This window comes from Anomalospiza imberbis, chromosome 1, assembly GCF_031753505.1.
Source record: "Anomalospiza imberbis isolate Cuckoo-Finch-1a 21T00152 chromosome 1, ASM3175350v1, whole genome shotgun sequence".
Lineage (NCBI taxonomy): Eukaryota > Metazoa > Chordata > Aves > Passeriformes > Viduidae > Anomalospiza > Anomalospiza imberbis.
In genome coordinates, this window is record NC_089681.1 from 66,734,630 (window position 1) to 66,755,595 (window position 20,966).

A 20,966-nucleotide genomic window follows, 5' to 3' on the forward strand; every position below is an offset into this window, starting at 1 on the left:
CTCTCCACTCAGACCTTTTGGCATGCTATTGTGTAGCATTGTTTATTTCCATGTGGGGTGCTTCTCCTTGAAAGAAATTAAAATGATGGAAAAGCTGGCATGTCGTGTTAAATAACATCACATGTTTTTCTGTTGGGGAGGAAAAAAAGGAAGAAGTACTATCCTGAGTTCCAAGAAAATAACTACTGAGGAAATGAGTGCAGCAACCAGCTCGGATCCTGTCCCTGGAAAATAGCAGCCATGCCAGCACAGGGAAACATGGTCTGTATCCTGGCAGGCTTCAGAAGTAGGCTTGAATTTCTTCTGTGTGCTGTTTGCTGGTGACTTGCAGACCAGATTGTCCAGGTCTCTGATCTCTCCCAGCTGCCCATAATAATTTTCAAGTTCTAATGTTACAGGTTTTTTTCTGAAATTCGAAATGTGTGTAAAAATATCAGGATTGTTGACCACCATTTCTGCTCTTGTTAACTAATATTCACTTTTTCCTTCTAAATTCCCTGTCTGCCATTCTTCTCTGGGAATAAGTCATCTTGAAAGCACTTTGGCCCTTTCTTCTTCCTCATTATTCTTCACAAGCAGAGAGGACCACTGGGTTGGGTCCTCTGGGCCCCTTGATGTTCTCCTCAGCACTCACACAAGCATTGTTGTTTGGATAACCTGCAGCTCCTCTTTCTTTAATTTAGTGTGTTTTTTGTCTAGAAACACTAAGAAACCACCTGCTGCATGTAGAAACATAAGGACCCTGTGGGCCATTGAGCCCACTGCATGCCTGGAGAGGGAAAGAGGACTTGCGTAAGATTTGCTTTGAGCTTTACCTGAGTGAAAAAATCCTCTTTTCTCCTGAAAGGAGATGATGACAGTGGTGTGGAGAAATTACCCATCAAGAAGAGCACTCTGATTTTGATTACACAGAATTTCTCAGTGGCTTCACTGAGAAATTCACTTCAGGTGCTCCTTCTCATCTCAGATCTTCTGCAACCAGGAGCTTTAAAAAGAGGTTAATATGGGTTTTGCATGCTTTACTTGCTGGGGCTATATGGAGAAAAAATAAATGATACAAGCACTGTGGTAAGACAGCTGTCTGCTAATAGATACAGTATAATATTATGCACATAATATATACATTAAATGCATTTGTAATAGATACTACATTTTTAGTAATGATGTTATGCATCTGTCATGGTTTGATAGGAAATCCTTCAGGCAAATATTCTTAAGGGCCTGATGAAACAGATATGCTGATTTCTATCTGAAAAATTGTGGTGATTTTGATGGAAATTTCCCAACTTGCTTTTTAAAATAATGCTTCATGTACAGTAAGCATAAGAAAAATCCTGCCTTGGAGCATCACAGGAAAACAAGAAAATGCTAATCCCCGTTGCATTTTTTCCTCACCTTCATGTCTTCACTATAGAGCTAGGAGACACTTGCCAGCTTCAAAAGGAGGAAAAAAAGTAAATTCACTCTTTTGCTATGAATATCAGAAAATAAGGTCTGATTTTAGGTTTCTAGTCAATATCTTCTTATTCTGTCATTGAATGTATATTTTGGTTTTTGGAAGTTTGCTTGGGTTTTTTTTTGGATGCTTTTTTTCTCTGGTGCTGTTTCTAGTCAGTGAAACATCATCTCTAAAGGCACCCCTCCCTGCCCCCCCGCCCCTTCCCCTGTCAGGCTGCGTTGGGGAAGAGTTACAATAAAATATATGTGCAAGCACAGGTCCACAGGCAAGTGAGTGTCTGTATAGCCTTGAGGCAAGGCTGGAAGAGAGCACTTGGTTGAGCCAGAGCAATAGTTACCAGCTGCCATGTCAGAGGGTGGTTGAGCAAGGGTCCCGTGCCCCCCCATGTGCCCCTCAAGCACAGAGGGAGGATGGAGAGGTGACAGGAGACAATTGGGCTGTCATCACTGTGGGCGCTCTATTCCCAAAGAAAGAAGCCCAGTAAGTGGTGCTGAAGAACCATTTTCAGGTTCTCTGGACCTTTTAAACCATAAATTCAGATTAAACGGCCCAGAGCCATAATTTATTTGGGGAAGCTGTTACTGCAAAAAGAAAGCAATAGGGCAGCTCAGCACTAAGAGCTAGCCTCATGCAACCCCTCAGCAGAAGCTTTTAGTATTTGCATGTTTCCCCCTGCTTTCTTTCTCATTCAGAAGGATACATGAAGCAATGAAGATGATTTGTAGCCTATTCTTATTCCTGCTACAGAGAATAAGTGTTGTTTTCAAGTCTGAGCAGGAGCAGGTCTTGTATCTCCCTCAGTTCTACAGCTCTCAATTGTTTTTCTTCCCTCACTTAAGGATCTCACAGAGGCACACCTCAGGTGTACTTGTGCTTTTATCTTTGCTCTCTGTTATTAATGGGTCTAATAGCCAACATTCTTTTGGATGAGACCTTATTAATCAAAGACTGTCTGCTCTAGTAAAGGTCTAATGGTTTTTTTAAAGCTTTTCTTCCAAGGGCAGAGATTTGCCTGTGAATCGTTAACCAAAGGTTTCCCTGGGGCTCCCTAGTGTGTGGTCAAGCACTGCCCCTTCCCCTCGCAGGGATGGCTGCTTTACGGTGGGTCTGAGATGCAAAGGGCAAAATCAAACTAAAATATTAGCTCCGTGTTTAAGTTAAATAACAGTGCTGCTGCTATTCTGAATTCAGTAGCGTTCCCTGAAATAATTTCCTGCAAAAGACTTTGGCAGACTTTACTTTCCGACTCATATAAATATAAGCTGTTCTTGCTGCTTTGGAGTGACTGAATGGAGGAGGCTTGCATGCTGTGGTGTGCTTTTGATTTCCTTTTTTACTTTATTCCTGCAATTTTTTTTCCATTTTAAAAAATATTATAAAACACTACTAATTCACTTGAAAAGCACTGTGCTTTGTTTTTTTTTTTCCTCTGTTATGCTATACAAAGTTATACCATCAAATATTACCCTTCTGTGGGACTCTTTTCTAGCTGGCCGCATGGCAATGCAATTGAGGGCTTGGCAAATACCAGCAAGTAACTCTTGATGTTACCACAATGTTCTGAAAAGCTTGTATGAGGACAAAGTGGTTTTCAGCTATGTTTAACTGCAATGCAAAGTGAAAAAGAAATATTGGAGTGTGACCAAACAGTTCCTGATGGTTTTGTTCTTGTCCATCCTATGTGCTGGGGGCAGAAACTGTTCAGTTTTCACTGTAATGGCTCCCTCCAGTAATGCATTGGGCGTTATTACAAATGGAATGGCAGCACTTGCACTTGTGAATTGAAGCTTTGCACAGCCCTGGTAGCAAATTCAGCTGCTTCATGTTCTTGTTGAAAAGCCCGATAGGGTGGTGGGGCAGCCCAGGTAGCAGATGTCGCCTGCAGAGGAGGGCAAGAAGCCAGTTTTTGGGGAAAGCAGAGGAGGCAGTCTGGGCCCTGGGGGTGGTGGGGAGCAGCAAGGGACTGATGGTAAATGCAACAGGCTGCCTTCGGTCACCTGGGTGGCTTCACTCAGCTGGTACCCTGGAGAAGGAGACCTGAAAATAGGGAGTGGAAGGGTGGATCTTTTAGCAGCTTGTTTCCTATCTTCTGCAGCGGGGCACTTTGCAGGAGAGAAATGGCACTGTAGTTATCTTATGGTGACTCCTCCTTCCCCCCTCCCCGCTCTGCCTGGCAATCTGAAAAGCTGCCACTTCCCAGACCGGTGCAGTTGGACAGCACTCAGCATTGCACCAGACATCTTGCTGTAGGAGACAAAGAGCTGCCTTTGACTGCCCATAGAAAGACACTGAAAATAGCTGGAAGCAGCCCAGGACAGACAGATGAAGTGAATGTGCAGACATGGGGGTAGTATTATAAGAGGATTGACCGTATTTATCCAAGGTATGAAAAGCACTATTATTCCCAAAGAAAGCGGTAACCTGAGGAAGCTGCAGCTGTCAAGGAGGAGCAAATCAAATGCCTTCTCCTCTTCTTTATGCCATGACAAAATGTGCCAGGCTTTGTGAGCAAATAGAAGGTAGGGCCCTGAGGCGAATAGCTAACAGTTTAAGGCTAGACCAAACAGTGTGTGTTTGCAGGTAGCAGTCTGCAGGTTAGGGAAAGGGGAAAGGAGATAATCTACACTCCCTAAGGGATAGCACACAGCCAGATCAAATGGTTCAGGTATCACAATAAATCCATTTGCTGTCTAGCTGGATTATTGTGTGCGTTTTTGGGATGGGTACTGCCTTTGCTTCTGGAGCAGTGTGACCCTCTAACACCCCTGCTTTACAATGTGCTTGGAGGTGGGGCAGCTTGATGTGCTTCTCTCAGCTCTCTGATGAGAAAATACTGTCCTGATGAGAAAATCCCTCAGACTCTGACTCTGAGGGAGCCTGGAGCAGTGCAGAAAATGTTAAGCCTTGAGTATCTGATCTAGATATGCTTTCTATCACCTTATTTTTGGAGTAATATTTGCACTTAAATTTTTTTTTTGACTGGAATGTTTGATCTTGTAGCTGAGACCAATCTTTTGGTGTTTTTTGCTGGGCTCTCAAGTCACCCTTGGAGCTGGGTCATTCAGGCAGATCACAGGTAGAACAATGTTGCCTGTGTTCAGCTAACCTGGTGTAATGATACAAGCTCTAACCTGTAATGCAATGCAATATCCTGCAGCCAAGAGATTTTTATGCTGGTGCAGTTAAATCAATAAACTTGGTAAGTTAGGGTGGTACAGATATTTTTAATTGCACTCCCTACGGACAGCCTCACAGTTCCAATGTCTAATCAGAACTGCAAACTATTCAGAGGAGTTTTCTTTGCAAATAAGGTTATGAGTAATCAATAGCTCAGTGTATGTGTGTCTGCACAAATACTCATTTAGCAATTCTGGCCTGTGAACGCATTAATTAACCTGACTGCCTGATGTTACCCCAGCCTCCCTCCCCTCTTCACAGACAGGAAAAAGGAATGCATTCATTGATTACACTGCTTTAATTTATTTGCCTAGTTCTAATCTCTGCAAAAGATAAGACTGCTGAGAATTGTCAAATTGCATGCTTTGGAGAATTGAAAGGGCCATTTCCTCTCCATGCAAAACATTGGTTAATGGATATAGCTTTTAAGTGTCACTGTTTTTTGCTAGTATGTCCCATCATTTATACACAGAGAAATTAAATAAATAGTTAATACCAATGGAATACAACTGGACTTTGAGTAAACAAACAGAATTACCTACCTATCAGCCCTTGTCTTTGGGAAAGGCTGGTCCCAATTAAATAAAAACAGATTGGTCCTGTTTGATGTATGTCATTTTGATGTTGAAGGTTTATTTAATTACAGTTGTTTCAATTCTGTTTCCTATGAGTTATTGCTGTATTCTTCCCCCCAAGCTCCTTAGTCCAATGTTGCCTATCAGTGACGGATTGCTCTCTGCTTGATGTGCCTGTTGCTTACTCGTGAGAGTAGGAGAAGCTGTGCAGCAAAGCTGCCCTTCAGTGGGTGTTGGAGGTGGTCTTTGTTATCAATGCTACAGGATTGCTGTGAGCAGCTGCTGGCTTTCACGTGAAGCAGGTTCTGTTTTCATTTCAGCAGTGGGAAAGGGAGACAACACTGTTAGTGCAGCAGGTGCACAGCTGTATGTGAGTGTGGATCTAATAACTTGCTGGGCTTCTGTGCTGGAGTGTGGCAGGATGCCCTCTCCAGGAACCATGACACTGACAGGCCAGCCAAAGGCTTACACTGCAGAGGATAAATTACAGGGAAAGAGACAAATTGCAAGAGGGAAAGAGAAGGAGATGAAGTGATGGAAATGTGCAGGTGGAGAGAGGAAGGAGCAGCAGCAAAGACAGCTAGTAGGGAAGAAGAGGTAACTTTCCATGACCTCAATACTCCAAACAACATGGAGTACCCCAGGGCCCCAGTCTTGGTACTACATGGCTCCAGGTACCTGGAGATGAAGGTGTGGAAGCAGTGTTGTGCTCTGTCCTTCCTTGGAGGATGATTTGGCATTCATTTCACTGTGGGGAGCATTGAGGTGTGGCTGGAGAGCTTCTGCCTTCCATGCCTACAGCATGTCGCAGCTATAAATTGTCCATGAGGGCACTGATGTTATGCCTCAGCTTATTCCTGCAAAAACCTTTTCCTGACTTGGCCATGAGCAGGTCCTTTTCCTAACCTTTCCTGGTGCTGGGGTTTTCCTAAAGCCCAAGGGGTCCTAGTCTGAGTCAAGGGGGAAAGGGAGGAGGGCTTAGTGCATGGTGGAGTCATAACAGTGTCCTACAACTTGCCTTTCTCTCTTCCTATGGTAGGTGCCTCTCATCATTCCCCTTGTTTTTGCCCTATATGGATCTGAAATGCAGTTGTGTTTCCTCTCTGGAAATGATGAGGGCTGGCTGTTTCTGAAGTGGTAGAACAGTGCTGCACATTGTGCTGGTGACCTGCCAGCCTTTCTTCAGGTTTGGTCCAACTGGAGAGTTATTGGGAGGTCCTGCTTAACCTTACAACCCAGGGAAGAAACTTTCTGCACTGAATTGGTGAAGAAAACGGTGAGGAAGCTGAATACCGACAGAACCTCTTGCCTTATCCCCCAGGTCACGAACTGCAGGGGGCTCAGACAATAGGGGGCTTCATTTCTGGTTGACCTCAGTGCTCAGATAAGAGTACCTGCATGCAGAGAAGTGCTACACTACTGTGACATGGGAGATTTATTTGTCAAAAGTGTCCTGGGTATTTCTCATTAACTCTAAAGTCACGTCAAGTCCTAAACTTATTTGTGGTTTTTTGGTTTTTTTTTTTTTTCTAAGTGGGGGTAAAATAAAAATCAAAGCAGAAATTATGTCTCCCTGCCAACACTTGCTGTGGCCAGCCCGGGTGCATGATTTTGAATGTATTGATGGTTATGGTATGTGACAAGCCCTCTATCCTCAGAATGGCTGCATGCCCTAGGGAAACACAGCTTCCTCCTGAAGGCCATCAGAAAGGAATGGGGAAAGAGAGGGGGAGTGTTGCAAACACCATTTACATATCTGGTAGATGAGCTCATCCTCTTTTGTGCAAATGGGAATTGAGAGGATCCATGAAAAAAAATAAATTCAATTAGTCTTTTCTGAAAGGTAAAGAAAGCACTGCTTGCCTCTGGTAATGGGCTTTGAGGAGGAAGAAGCTGCATTGCTAATGTGCTGTAAGTGTGTAAACATCTCTCTGGCTTGTAAATGCCATTTTCTTCCTTGAAGCAAAAATTGCAAAATTCCCATATTTCTATGGGAAATAGAAAATAGGGAAACTATGGAAAATAGAAAACTATGGAAATAGTTTCTAACCTCCTGATCAAGGTGTGTGACTTCTGCTCATCAGTTTTCCTCTGCCAGCTGAATGATAGATACCCCCTACATTTGTGAACATGCACCACCCACCACTAGCTAGACACTTACCTAAGGAAGGAAATTGTTTAGTCAATGAAGTAGCTCCTCTAGTTCCCTCTAATTGCAGCAGCTCTGGGTTGGACAGATGGCCAGGTCTCTCTGCACCATGCCAGGGAAGCTCTGCTTATTTGTCTCTGCACCAAACTTTATTACAGCTCTTCCAGACACATTTATTTTAAGTTAACTTCGACCGCTGTGGTGCTGCATCAGAATAAGACACATCTTCACAGCAACACCTCCTGCTTACTCACTCTGTCTGTAAAAACCTTCCTGCTGCTCCTCAAGCAGACTTTGCTTGATGTTTTACTCCCATCTAGTGCTTTTTATTGAAACTGCTGGTGCTGCATTTGTGGCATGGGACTAGTCTGAGCTGATCAAATATCCCCTTATTTCTAACCTAGGTGTTCATCAAATTTCTTTCCATCTGGCTATGAAAATCCACAGCTCTTTGATCCTCCCTGGTGTGCTGGAGGTACAGGAAGGAAGGAGATCCCTGCAGACTTTTGCTTCTGTAAAAGTCTTTTGTGCCTTTCATTTACAAGACACTTCTTTCATGATTGTTTTCTTGTCAGAGGAATTTTGACACTTAAGTCTGTTTGAAGCAGGTTTCTTAAATAAATTCTTGTTGATATTGATGGGAATGGGAAGGCTGCTCTATGAATATGAGTGGTGTACTGGTCTGTATTGGGACCAGTGTTATTTAATATCTTCATTAATGACACAGGCAGAGGGATCAAGTGCACCCTCATTAATTTTGCAGATCACACTAAGCTGAGTGGTGCAGTTGTCACACCTGAAGGATGGGATACCATCCAGAGGGACCTAGATAGGCACAAGAAGCGGGCCCATGGGAATCTCAGGAGGTTTAACAAGACCAAGCTCAAGGTGTTGTACCTGGGTCATGGAAATGCCCAGTACCAGTACAGGCTGGGGATTGAACAGATGGAGAGCAGCTCTGCCCTGAAGGACTTGGGTGTGCTGGTAGATGAGAGGCCAGCTATGTGCATTCAGCCCAGAAAGCTAGACATGTCCTGGGCTGCATCCAAAGCAGGGTGGCCAGCAGGTGAGGGAGGTGACAGATATCCCACATGCCTGCATCACTGCAGGCAGTAGGAGAGCCATGGGCTGAATGAGCTGCTGGGCCCGGAGGAAGCTGTTCTGTCTCTCTCTGCATTCAGTGTGAGACTTATATAAATAAAAAACACTGAACTCTTCCAGGGCGTAGCTGATGACCAAAGATGGGTCACTCTCTTCAGGTCAGTGTGTCAGGGTAGAACCCCCATGTGGGAGGGAGGTGAACATCCAGAGCAGCAAGGTGCTGGCACGGTCCCAGTTGTGTGTTATTTGTGTGCTGTTAGTTCCTTACTGTAACTGTGGTTAGCATGTTAATGAAAACAGCATTAGAAGAGGTGATCATGTGGTGGGGAAACTGGCAATAAAGCCAGTCCCCTCAGGTGGAGGGTGCTGTGCTTTGAAGCAAGGCAGCTTCACGTGGGTTAGTGCTGACCTGGTGGGGATCCTGCACAAATCCCATCTTGGCTGTGCTGCCCGAGTACTGACACCCTTCCAACCTGGATTCCTCTCTACTCTGTTGTCTCCCACTGTTTGTTTTATTCCCCATCAGGGTTTCATGGAACAGGCTGAACATGGAGTAACCTGGTGTCTCCACATTTCCCTGATGTCTCTACTTGTGGCTCCTGATATGTCTGCTGGTCTCCTTGGTCTTGAACTTTCAGTCACACTGAAAATACTGGTTCCTTATTTTGCACCCATTGCTGAATGGCACTGAGAAGTTTTGCTTTTCCTACTGAATTTCTACAGTCTGTTGCTCACTTTCTCTCCCTTGTGCTGCTTGTATCACCAATTGTTCTAGCTTGGATTGATCCAACCTCTGTTTTTTGCTTAGCTAGCAGCTGTTTCTTGCTGAGTGCTTTATTCCCCTCTGGCGCCCTCAAAGACCCCTTCTGCAAGCAAAACTTCAAGCTCACTTCCACCTCTGGGTGCTGCCACTGTGCTGACACTAAATTTTCTCCTCATCTTTCTTTTTCCTTCTCCACATTCCCATTGCATTTGTCTGCCAGCAGAATGCACCCTGCTCTGTTTTCATTCGCCTGTTCTTCCAATGAATATCTAGACAAAGCTGTTTTGCTTTCTACATAGTATGACGTGGTCTGCTCTCTTATTTTTTTACCCTTCCTTCCCTCTCTTCATGGTCAGTTAAACCACATCAATGAAACTTCAATTCTATTCCATCTAGGAGCAGAGACCATATTGCATAAAGCTATAAAGCTCTGTGTTTACTTAGCATAGCAAAGATAATTTTTGTAAGTAGGCGGTGAGACTGCAGAATAAGAGTACTTCCAACAGCAGAAGATGCACAAAGGCAGGAAAAATATTAAGGAATGTTTATAGGCAGATGAATATCAAATACAATGCACTGATTAATATTCCAGTGGGATGGACTTTGATAAACTGGCATGCCATTCTGTAGGTTTTATTTTTAACAGATGGGAGAGAAAAACAACATTTGGTCTAGAGCCTCTGTCTGTCTGAGTGAGGTTTTGCTCATTTTGGGGGCTGAAGCTATTCTAAACAAGGCAACTTGATTTAATTAGCTGACTAGGATCCTGCTTTGTCAGTGTTTTTTGTTATTTTTGCTTTGTTGATTTTTTTTCTTGTTGATTTTTATTTTTTTTGCCTAAGTGCATGTTTGCAAAACTGACAGTATCCAGAGCTCCCAGACTTCTCTGGCCAAGTTCTGTCTGAAATGTGCAAACAGAATAGCTGATGAAATAATATACATGTCCATGCTGGAAACCTCTCTCTTCCCTTTTTTAGGGAAAATTGAATATCTATTGATTCATCGTTTCTACCAGATGGGGAGCACAGCAGTAATTCCTTTGTGTTTTTGAAAGCAGTATCTTTCACAGAGTTTCCTTCAGTTGACAAGTTATTTTCCCTCTGATTTGAGTCTGTCTTTAATGTGTTCTGTTGGGGTATTGACGACATGAAGAGACAAGCTCTGATTACAGCTCTTGCATGGCTGCTGAGGTCCTGCAATGAGCAGAGAGCTGATTTAGTCTGTTCCCCTTGAAAGCTCAAGACTTCCTAAGGATGGAATAAAAAGCTCTAGGTCCATTAAGCAGAGAAGCTGATTGTGATGCCTAGGAGAGATGCAAAGGCATTCAGGCTGGACAATAATGCATGTCCTTTGAGCACATTTAAGTTTGACACCATAAAAGGGCTCGTGCCAAGTCCATCTGAAATGTTTGAGGATGTTCTTATTGAAAATAGTGTGTTGTCCTAAATAGGAGTTCCAATTACAGCACAAATCCAACATTACGGGTCTTCTTTTTCAAGCATATGGTGCTGAGCAAAGCTTATGGGGGAGAAGACAGGGGAAATAACCTGGGCTTACTAATTTTTTTATTGCATTAATGATGCAACATCAAGTTGCAATATCAGCATCTCCCCAGCTATGCGGAGTAGATACCCACATGGAGTGTTGAACCAAAGGAATGGTTTTGGGAACCTGTCTGGCCAGTTCTCCCAAGCCTTGTGTGATACATTTCCCTGAGTGTCTCTGTCCTTTCTGTTCACTGGTTTCAGTCTCATTTGAAAAGAACATCAAAGTCCCCAGATAGCAAAGTCCTGTTGATGGTCTGGGACCAACCAATGAAAAAAAAAAATCAAGAAGGTTTCAGCAGTGCCTCAGTGGGTGTGATTGCTGGCCAACAGGTGTTTTCAAATTGGCTGCCACTGATGTTTCACTTTGTTAGTGCTATCAAAGGCAAATGAGAGCAGGCAGAAGCAGTTACTGCTCATAGAAGGAGAAGAAACTTTATGGGATATGTCACAAATTCATGGGAAAGAAAGTTTGATGATTTCTGCTCTTCACAGATCAGCTAGGATACTTGGTTACTTTTTATCTTTTGTGAAAATTCTGAATTGTTATATTCGTTTGTTTTTTAGTTTTCTGGTTAATTTATTTAAAGTTGTTAGAAAAGTCAAGCAAAGCAGAATTTTTGTCCAGGGATTTCCCCCTCTGCATATTCCAGATAGCCCCCTTCTCCTCTGAAGTGTTCCTAATATAAAAACCAAGACAACAGGTTGCCAGCTGAAGAGCAGGTTTTCTTCAGGGATTGGAGCCATGTGTGTGAACAGTGAGAGATACAACAGTGCTGAGCCTGGGGAGAAGGTCACAGCAGCCCCACAACCATATATTGCTCATTTAGTAGCTTCAGACACAGCCTCCTGCCTACACTGCAGTTTTTCAATGCACTTGAAAACTATCATTGCATATATTTGCATATATCTACACATGTACGTGAGCATAAGCCTTGTTTTCTGAACGTGGGGGCATTTATTGCCTGGACTCATGTTCTTGATAGAAAAAGCATCTGAAATCCACTGCCAACACCTGGCTGGTACCAGGAACACCAGGTACTCACTGCCAAATGTGGGAAGTGCCCCCTTAGCTCCAGCACAAAACGCTTTCTGTTCAGAGCAGCTTTGTGCAGGCAGAGGGGTCGTGCATGTTCCAATTCTTTTCTGCTTAACCACATTCTGGGTGACTTTTTAAAAACCTAAGATCTCCTCCTACCTTTGCACAAATGAGGATGGGAAGAATGTTTTGGGCTCAAACACAACCTCCTGGCAGTTAGGTCAGAGAAATACAATATAACTGTAACTTGTCCCTTTGTATGTACAGTAATTAGACTTTTATTAAAATATCATGTTCTGTTATTTTTTTCTGCAGACAGCTGCCTCAGTAGGTGCCCAAGAGAAGAGCAGAAGAAACTAATGAAAAGGAGCAGGACTGTGTAGTGAAAGCACTTTCTGTCTGGAGAACTCTGGCTTTGCTTGCTGGAGAAGGCTGCAAATGCATAATGAATGAGGCAGGATGCTGCAGAAAGACATAAAATGGTCTCAGAGGGGATGCTTGATGCCTTTGTGGAGAAATAGGTTCTACAGCTTGCTCAGCCACAAACTTTGTCTCTCTCCTATAAACAGAAAAATTAACCACAAAGTGTATGATTTTCATTTTCTTTATGTCCAAAGACATACAGGAGTTTTGGAGTTTTTTTTTAAGAAGAGGTAACTGCAGGGGCAGTTGGTGAGACTTTGTCTGGTTGCTGAGCTACAAGAAAGCTCAGTACTCTGGAAAATTGGGGTCTCAGTCTCATTATTCGAAACTTGCAGGTGCTGTTGTTAGGCCTATGCTTAATTTTTTCCATCTCTTAGTCCTCTGTTGGTAAACTGAGGAAAATAATTCTTAGATATCCTAAACAAACTACAAGGAATTCTTAGTATTTGTGGAGTATGAGATGCTGCAATGGGAATAATTGGAAGGAAAGCACAAATTTTTTTCTGAGGCAGGATTTAGATGATGTAAAGTAAATAAGGATAAAGGATGTGCATTATAGTAGCAGAGCAGAAATAAACAAAAATATTTAGCCACTCACTGATGAAGACAGGGGCTTTGTATAAAAATATAATCTACAATCACGTAATTAAAGACTGTATTTTAACTTAAAGCTGAAATAAGAAAGCTGTGTGGGTGGTTTTAGCTTTTGCATTTCTTAGTCACTGAGTTTATACTTTGATAGATAGCTTTTCAGATGTAGTTGTGTTTGTAATATCACAGTAATAACTTCCATAACATAAGCTTTACATCACACAAAAAGCACACATCTTACTTTATGCAGCTCAGTAAACAAAATAATCCACTTCTCTTATTGACACTCATCTCCTTCCTACATCCATCTCTCTGTCACCCCTGTGCTCCCTGGGACAGGACACGTGGGCCAGTGTCATGGGTTTCCTGCAGGTTTATCCAACACTAGTTTATCCAAATGGCACTTGAGCCTCCCCTTACTGCCTTTGGACCTGCGCAGCCCCTCACAACAAATGTCAGCTGACAGAGCTGATTCTTCAGTTGCCAGCCCTGCTCTTTCCCCAGCTTTTGAAGCCCCCATGGCATCCAAGGGTTCCACCAGCATGTCTTTGCTGAACTTGACATCTATCAAGTGAGTACTGAGTACCGGCACTCAGTATTATTTTATTATTTTATTTTTGCTTTGCATCAAGTGCTCCTGAATTCTCCCATTTAATCCCACTTTATTGGAGTTTGTATTTATTTTGTGTTGTTTTCTTAGCATGCACTGCCTTTGTCCAGCTGTGTTTTGTTACAATGATGCATGATTTCTCTTTATTTCCCTTGCAGGGAATGAGGGGTGATGAGGAAACCACCCCACTATTGTACTTTTCAAGGCCATGGAGTTGTGCGCACCTGCAGAAGGGAGTGGTGCTAAATGCAGGAAACCTGAAGCCAGGATATGTTTTACAGCATGGCACTTAAAATGCAGGATCGTAAGAAATGTTTGCATTTTAAAATGTTTTATCTTATGTTTAAAGGACAGTGTTTCTGGCAGGGCAAAAAATATATAAGGGCATTAAATTGCTTTCTTTGCAGGCAATTAAACAATGAAGCCAGTATGAGGCATTTAAATAATAGTAACAGATGTTTATTGCCTAGTGCTGTTTATTGCATCCTATTATTCCCTTTACATACAGGAGAGAAGAACACATGACAAACTATACCATAAAAGTAATTCTTTACTGCTTTGTGAGCAATGTGGCTGTTTCTCTGACTTCTTAATTGAATCACCTTGGGAACAAGTTGGTAATAAATAGTATTTGGAGAGCAGGCAAGTGACTAACTGCCTGAAGGAGCAGCAGCAACTGGTGTGCAAGGACCTGGGGCTGGCAGTAAATACCTCTGAGTAAACAAACTGTGGCGGGATTGCTCCAAGACTGAGGCTTGGCTCGCTCTCCTTAAGGATTTCAGTGCCTCCCAAGGCTGTATGTTTCTGGAGACTCTCCTTGCCTGAAATCCATTTTGTGTGCTCCATTGAGAGAGGAAAGATAAGATTCTAGGCCTTTGGATGGACTTTCGATAGGACATTTGTAATCCCATGTTACTACAAACTTGCTGTGTGGCTTTATTTCCTGCACCCCATCCCAAGGATAGAGGGAAACATTTTAGTCTGCCCAAGATGTCACACCCGATGCAGGGGTGGATGTCCTCAGCCAGGCCAAAGGTGCACAGAGCCCTACTGCTTGTGATGACCTCTGGCCTCTAGGGGATGACTAGGACAAGTCTGTGTGTGTTACTTCCCCCAGATACTCTCCAAATATTTATTTTGCAGAGCCAGATATGTTTTCTATGTGTTTAATAATGTATTCATTCAACCAGGTAATGAATCTGTGTATTCATCAGTGATTTTTTTCATCCATTCTTCCCTTGCAGAATGTCCTGCAGACATTTAGTGTCCAGAGCACGCTGTGTAAGGCTGTAGGATAGTAACTGCTCTAGATAAACTTATAAGCTTCCTCAGCTAGTAAAAAAAATGCTCTACCTTCTCAAAACAAAGAAAAAATCTTCATCAACTCCCCTCCCAATCCCAAACCCCCAAAGTCCTGTAGACATTTTAACTCTTGCCTACTATCCCTCCTGTTGTCTAATCCCTGGTTTTGACTAAAATTTGAGGGGTTTTTCACTGAGTATTTATTTTCAGCTTTCTGGCTCAGTTCAGCCAAAGCTGTTTTGTGACTTAAGGTCAAATTTGGCAAAATTTGAGAATTTTCAATAATCTAAAGACATTTATATTTGGGGGTTTTCTTCAGGAAAATTTCAGTGTTTTTAGCTTACATAATATTTGGACACCAAGTTTTGATGCTGTAAATCATGAAAGAAAGAAAACCTTTGTTTGCCCAGTGCCCTTTTCAGGGAGGAAAGTGGTGCCAACAGCTTCTTCCTCTCTTCTTTTTCCTTCCTTTTTTTCTCTCTCCACTGTTTGATTTGCCATTTTGACTCTAACACCCTTTTAGACCTTACTTGTTTCTCATTGTCTGCAGCTCCATGTTATGCTAAAACTTACTATATATGTTGCCTTTTATGTGTGTTGGATCCTGTATCTTGTTCTCTTCCTTACCCCTAAGAATGAGTTTTCTCCAGCCCCAGGTCTTCACTTCTTTAATTGGCTATTGGTGAGTTGTTTATAGCTGTGGGATCTCCAGGCCCAGTCCGTGTCCCTTGTGTCATCACCCCATGCCAGCACTCCTCTACAGCCCCTCCAGGGTGTGCCCCTCTCAAGGTCTCTGTCCTCTCTAGTGCATCTTTACCTTAGAGTGGTGCCTTTCTCGTTCTCAATAGAAAAACTGCCTGTTGCTGCGATCTATGTAAAAGTACTCGTGTCATGCCAAGGTAAACAGAAGTAAAGCAAATTATCATCAGAGAAGCTGCTGGTAGAGATGAACTGAGCTTTGATGATTCCAAATTGCTCTGCTCTGCTGGTACCTGCCCTTTCCTGGGACAGCGTTTCATCCTCAGGCAAGCTGCTGTTACACGCGTGACCTTCACAAGGGTCTGCAGCAGAGACACGGCTGGCTGGAATGCGGATAGGGCAAGGAGGAGGGGGAGCAGAGGAGAATCAGCCCCAGCTACAGGATGTGGATCAGTGCCTCTGCTTCTCAGGGTAATCAGGAGCTTTTATGAAAAGTCCTGTCAGTTTGTCAGAAACCCTTCAGCAGGTTTTGATCTGTAGCTTGTCCTGGCCATGTGAAGAGGTAGCAGATGATAGCTAAACTGGGAGTTCTTAAAATTTCTCTCCTCTCTCTCTTTTTTGATTATTGAAAAAAGGTTTCACTGGAAAAGCTGAATTGCTTCCCAGATGTCTGTAGAAAGATGATATTCTTTTCTCAAAGCTAAAGAAATCCCAGTGTAATATCTCAGCTCTGATTTGGGGTCACTTCTGGATGAGGCACTGGGCTTCCTTTTGAAACAGAAACCATCCCACACGAATAGGGATGACAGAAAAAGGACTGATGGAGATTGACAGAATAATTTAGAGAGGAAAGTGCCTATTTAAGGATGAGGACAAGCTGAAAGGCCTCCATTTGGAGGTTGCCTGTGCAGCTCTGAAGGGGATTCTCTTCATTGGAGAGCCTTGCCCATAGCTTCTTTGGATACATCAAGCAAGAGCCTTACCTGCCTCTGTATCTCTGGATCATCCCCACAAAGAGCATGACACCTCAGGGAGAGGTGAGTGGTGTGTGCAGGTCTCAGCTGTGCTGAAATCAGAGCAAACGTTCAAGCAGTGGTGGAACCTGGAGTTCCATTCAGAGCAATTGGGTGAGCTCTGGTCTCAACTTATATGACCAAGCTCAGAGGTAGCAGCTGGGGACCAAAGGGTGAAAGAGCCATCTTAACTCTTGGCTTTCTCATCTCCACCTTTCCCATAACTTGCTAAAACCAGCCTTCTGTCATTTCTCTTCTAAGTGAGACTCTTAGCAACAACCTTTTGGTATGTTGGAAAGCAATAATCAAATCAGTCTGCCTTCTCGCTGAAGCAGAACAAATCCATGGCTGCGTTCCCAGCTGTAAACAAAGGTAAACAGATGTGGGACTGTGGTCATCTCCTTCCCAGCAGAAGGGATTATCAGAAAAACTCCATAAATAATGAAAATGTAAATGGGGCATAAAATTCATTTTTAGATTAAACTGGAAGCCCTTTGTACACCCCCTATCCAGTTTAGGTAGAGAATAATCCCTGGCTCACCTTATAAAATTAATTTTCTTCTTGGTGAATATTTTAAAACTTTGAATTCTCAAGAATTCCCCTGTCATATTTGATTGTTTGTTTTGCCCTTGTTTTGTTTGCTGGCTACTTAAAATTAAGCAATTTTCTTACCAGTGATTACCTTTTTCATTTTCCTTTTTTTAAATTTTATTTTTTCCTATTTAGAATGCTTCTTACTCTGCCAGATTTCTCAGCTGCACACTATCCCCTTTCCCAGATTGTATCCCAACCTTTTAGGCACCAACTCATGCTTGTATTTATGTTTTCACAAGCAGTATCAGAGTAGCAGCCAAGAGGGAAATAGAAAATAATATAAATTTGAGGCCAATACAGCTGCATTCTCAGTTCATGTCCCACCCCTGGACATAGAAAATGGTATGTGTTATTATTTCCTATGTACATTGTTATAATCATTGTCATTTGCAGGTTATTTTAGAGACTGAACCTCTCTTCAGGGAAAAAAGAACCAACAAAGCAGAACAACCCACCCTCCTGTTATGTCTTCAGTGCTGACACAAACTCTGTTTTGGTGGATTTTATACTGAAATAATGGCAGCCTTGAAATCAAGGAGGAGCTGTGCTGTGGCTGAAGTGCTGCTGGGTGCCAAAAGCCGCTCTGGAGACAGTCTCCAGAGCCCCTCTGTAAACTGTAACTTTCTGTAAACCCCTCTGGAGTTAGGTGATCTGGGAGCTAACAGGGTTTCCCTCACCTGCACAAATACACTGCCTCTTGTTTGGGATGGGGACACTGCCTGAGCTCCTATTCCTGAGCTTTAGATGAAAATCATGTCAAACTGGGGATGCTTCTGCCACATGTCAGCGTAGCAGTAGATTTTTTGGTTTTGTTTTTCTTTACTGAAAATGGTATCAGGGAACTCCTGGTGACTGAAGGCAGATCCCAGAAGATCTCAGGCTAGCCTTCAGGAGGAACCTCTGCTAGAAGCCAAGCACTGGGCAAGCAGTTAATGTGTTTTAAAAACAAGCCCTTGAAAAGCATTTAGGCTGCATTCAGTGTTTCCGTTGCATGAGATCTGAAAGGAGAAAATATAACTGCATGGAAAAGCTTGCTAAAGGCACCTAGACCCAAGGCTGCTGTTGTGAACTTATTGAAATTTGTTGGGGAATGATGAGATAGCAGCCAAAAGACCACCCCATTGTACGGCTCTTTTTAAAAATACGTCTTTCCCATGAGCCATGTGGGTTTCCACTTGCTTGGAGGGCCAGCAGTGGGGCTTGCTGCTCCCAGGTGTCACTCCCACGGGCGCAGGCAGCCCCCTCCCTGAGCCAGCAGGACAGCAGGCATCACAGGAATTCACTGCCACGGTTTGTGTCTGCCCGGGGGTGCATCCTCCTTGCCACGGCACAGGTCTGTGCTCGCACAGCGCTCTGCCATGGTCACAGACATCACTGCCGGCCGTCAGTGGGCCCCAAGAGCATTCCCCACCGCTCCAGCAGTTAGAACCGATCATAATCCACAAGATGAAAAGCATTACTGCCACATTTCTACTGCAGCATTATGGATTATAACAATCCTATCCCTTAGGAAATAGTTCCAAATTTATTTTCTTTCAAAACGGACAGAAAAGTAGAAAATTGTGACTATTTCTGCAGAATACAAATTAAAGAAAAAGCAGTTTGGAAATACCCGTGAGTGTTGACAATATCAAGTTGTTCAATTTTTGTTCCTTTTTTGGTCATGTCCAAATACTAAATGACAAAATGCTTTATAAAATGAGTATGCACAATTTTAAAATATGACAGCAGGCAGAATGTAGCCCAATAATCTGATGAATCCAAATTATATACTCAAATATTACAGAAAAAAACAGTGGCACTTGAAACTGCACTCCAGCCCCCATCCAAGTTTCCTTTTTCTCAAATTCATTTGAAGGTAATGTTCCTGTGAAAATATCTTCATTTCAAAAAAAAAAAAAAAAAGAGAGAAAGAATTAGTCTATTTTTGGAGAAATCTTGTCTGGTTTGCTTAAGTATCCATAGTACACTGTATTTTACATTTCACCTTTACAAAAACTGATAAGGATGCTGCCTCTGTAGGAGATGCTCCCTCTCATGAGTGAGTAGGGAAACCTTTTCTTTGGAATGGGGAGAGAATAAAAAACAGTTTGATCCAGACCGAAATGACAAAGTTCTATTTTACTCCTAATGAACTGAATACTGTTGATTGCAGCTTGGAACAAAAGAAGTGCTCTTTCAAATAATTTAATTTTATTTCTATTCTGAGCATCCCTTGGCAAAAACAAGACAAATGCAGCAAATGCTGGGTTTAGACACATCTTGCAGGTTGTTGTGGGTTATGATTGCCTTTTCACGCATATAACTGAATGTGAAGTCACATCTTCTGCTGCTCAGAGCACTTGAAGAACCCCTCATGAGTTTAACCTCATCTTTCATGGGAGATCATTTGCACCCTCAGATTCCTGGAGACTCCCCTAGCAAACACCATGAATCAGACAGTATCCTGGGATGGAGAAATGCCATCTTTCCAGCTAATGGTTTCCAGTATCTGTAAAGCAGTTTAATGTTTATTGGAACAAAGTCTGGAGCATAAGGGTTCCTCCTCTGAGCCAAGTGCCCTCACCAGATGATAACTGATCTGGCTCATTGAATGTTTTAGTCTTTGTGGAAATTATATCAATTCCAGCAGGAGGAGAAAATGAAGTAAATTTACCCCTTAGTGCCCAGAGCTGTGCTGGTAATGCTGCTCTCTTGAAAAGCTCTGGTTCAGGTTCCCTCCTCTACTCTGGCAGATTTGAAGCCAGGTTTGGGGTTATGCAGTTACCGGATTTCACTTTTTTTGGATTCATAGGGGCACTATGGCAGGGACAAAAAGGACTCCCTGATATTTTTAAGGTAGAAGCAGGAGATTTAAAATATTGCATTGCTGATGAGCATTTGGTCTACATGCAGTCCACAGGGGTTTCTCCTTCCCTTGGATTCCCTTGGAGACACAGTGGAACTCTCATCATGGTGTGCCAGTCCTAGACCCTAGACCCTGTCCCTAGACAGAAATGTAGGATGTTCTTTCTACATTTCTGCCTTGGCTGATGCCTGGATAAGCCAATCTCTGCAGTCTCTTTAAGTGATGTGATGAAGAGGATGCTAAAGTAAGGTTTGGTGCCGGAAAGAAAAGCAGGTAAGTGCTGATTGAATGTCCCAGCCCATCTCATTTTGAGTCATAGGAAGAGAAAGTGGAGAGGAGAGTTGCATCCCAGGGATGAAGAGTCATGGTGCAGATGCTGATGCTGGAGGGGAGTTGCTCACTGGAGTGAGACTGATGGCTAATGACTGGCATAAGGGGCTGAATAGATCAGACAGTGGTGTTCAGTACACACTGATAAAATTCCAGGGAGATGACCTGCATTGTCCTGTGCCATTTCTTAGTTTGTGTCTTAAGAGATCTGGAAGGAGAGGGACAAATTATTTCTTTGTATTAATAAAACTTATTATAGCACAGTGGATTTACACACTGCTTTGCCAGGTTAGCTGTGTTCCTTACCCTCTAAGTCTTTCATAGAAAATCCATTGAATAAACTCAATTAATTATTTGGAGTAGAACAGCAGTGAGATGGGAACCATCTAACTCTGTCCTTAAAAGTGATTTTACAGCTACATGAGGTGAATTTGAAGCATTATGCTTATTTGCTTGTATGCCTAAAAAGCTGAGTTTTTTGCTTTCTTACCTTTGTCATAAATTTTTTTGTGCCAGAAACTGTGCTGCTGTCAGGAACTGACCTCTGCTCTGTCTGACCAGTAGGTCAAGTAATTAATTTCTTTCCTGCACATAAAAATGCCTTTTCTTATCTGCATGCTTCTGTTTAGTACCTTATCTGAGAGAAACTCGGCTGCTTACTCAGTTTCCTGCTTGAACTCAGACCTCCTTCTTATTCTGACTCAGATTAAGAGGAACACCTCCAACACCTCTGTGTGCTCAACCCCTG

General features: G+C 42.8%; 1 long non-coding RNA gene across 1 annotated transcript; it reads left to right on the top strand.

Annotated features, from left to right (window-relative positions):
* The first annotated feature begins 4,301 nt into the window (after positions 1–4,301).
* LOC137479473 (uncharacterized) lies at positions 4,302–12,392 on the top strand. The gene is made up of 2 exons (XR_011002280.1): positions 4,302–4,658; positions 12,123–12,392. It is a non-coding gene; the product is annotated as an uncharacterized lncRNA (long non-coding RNA).
* The last annotated feature ends 8,574 nt before the right edge of the window (positions 12,393–20,966 follow it).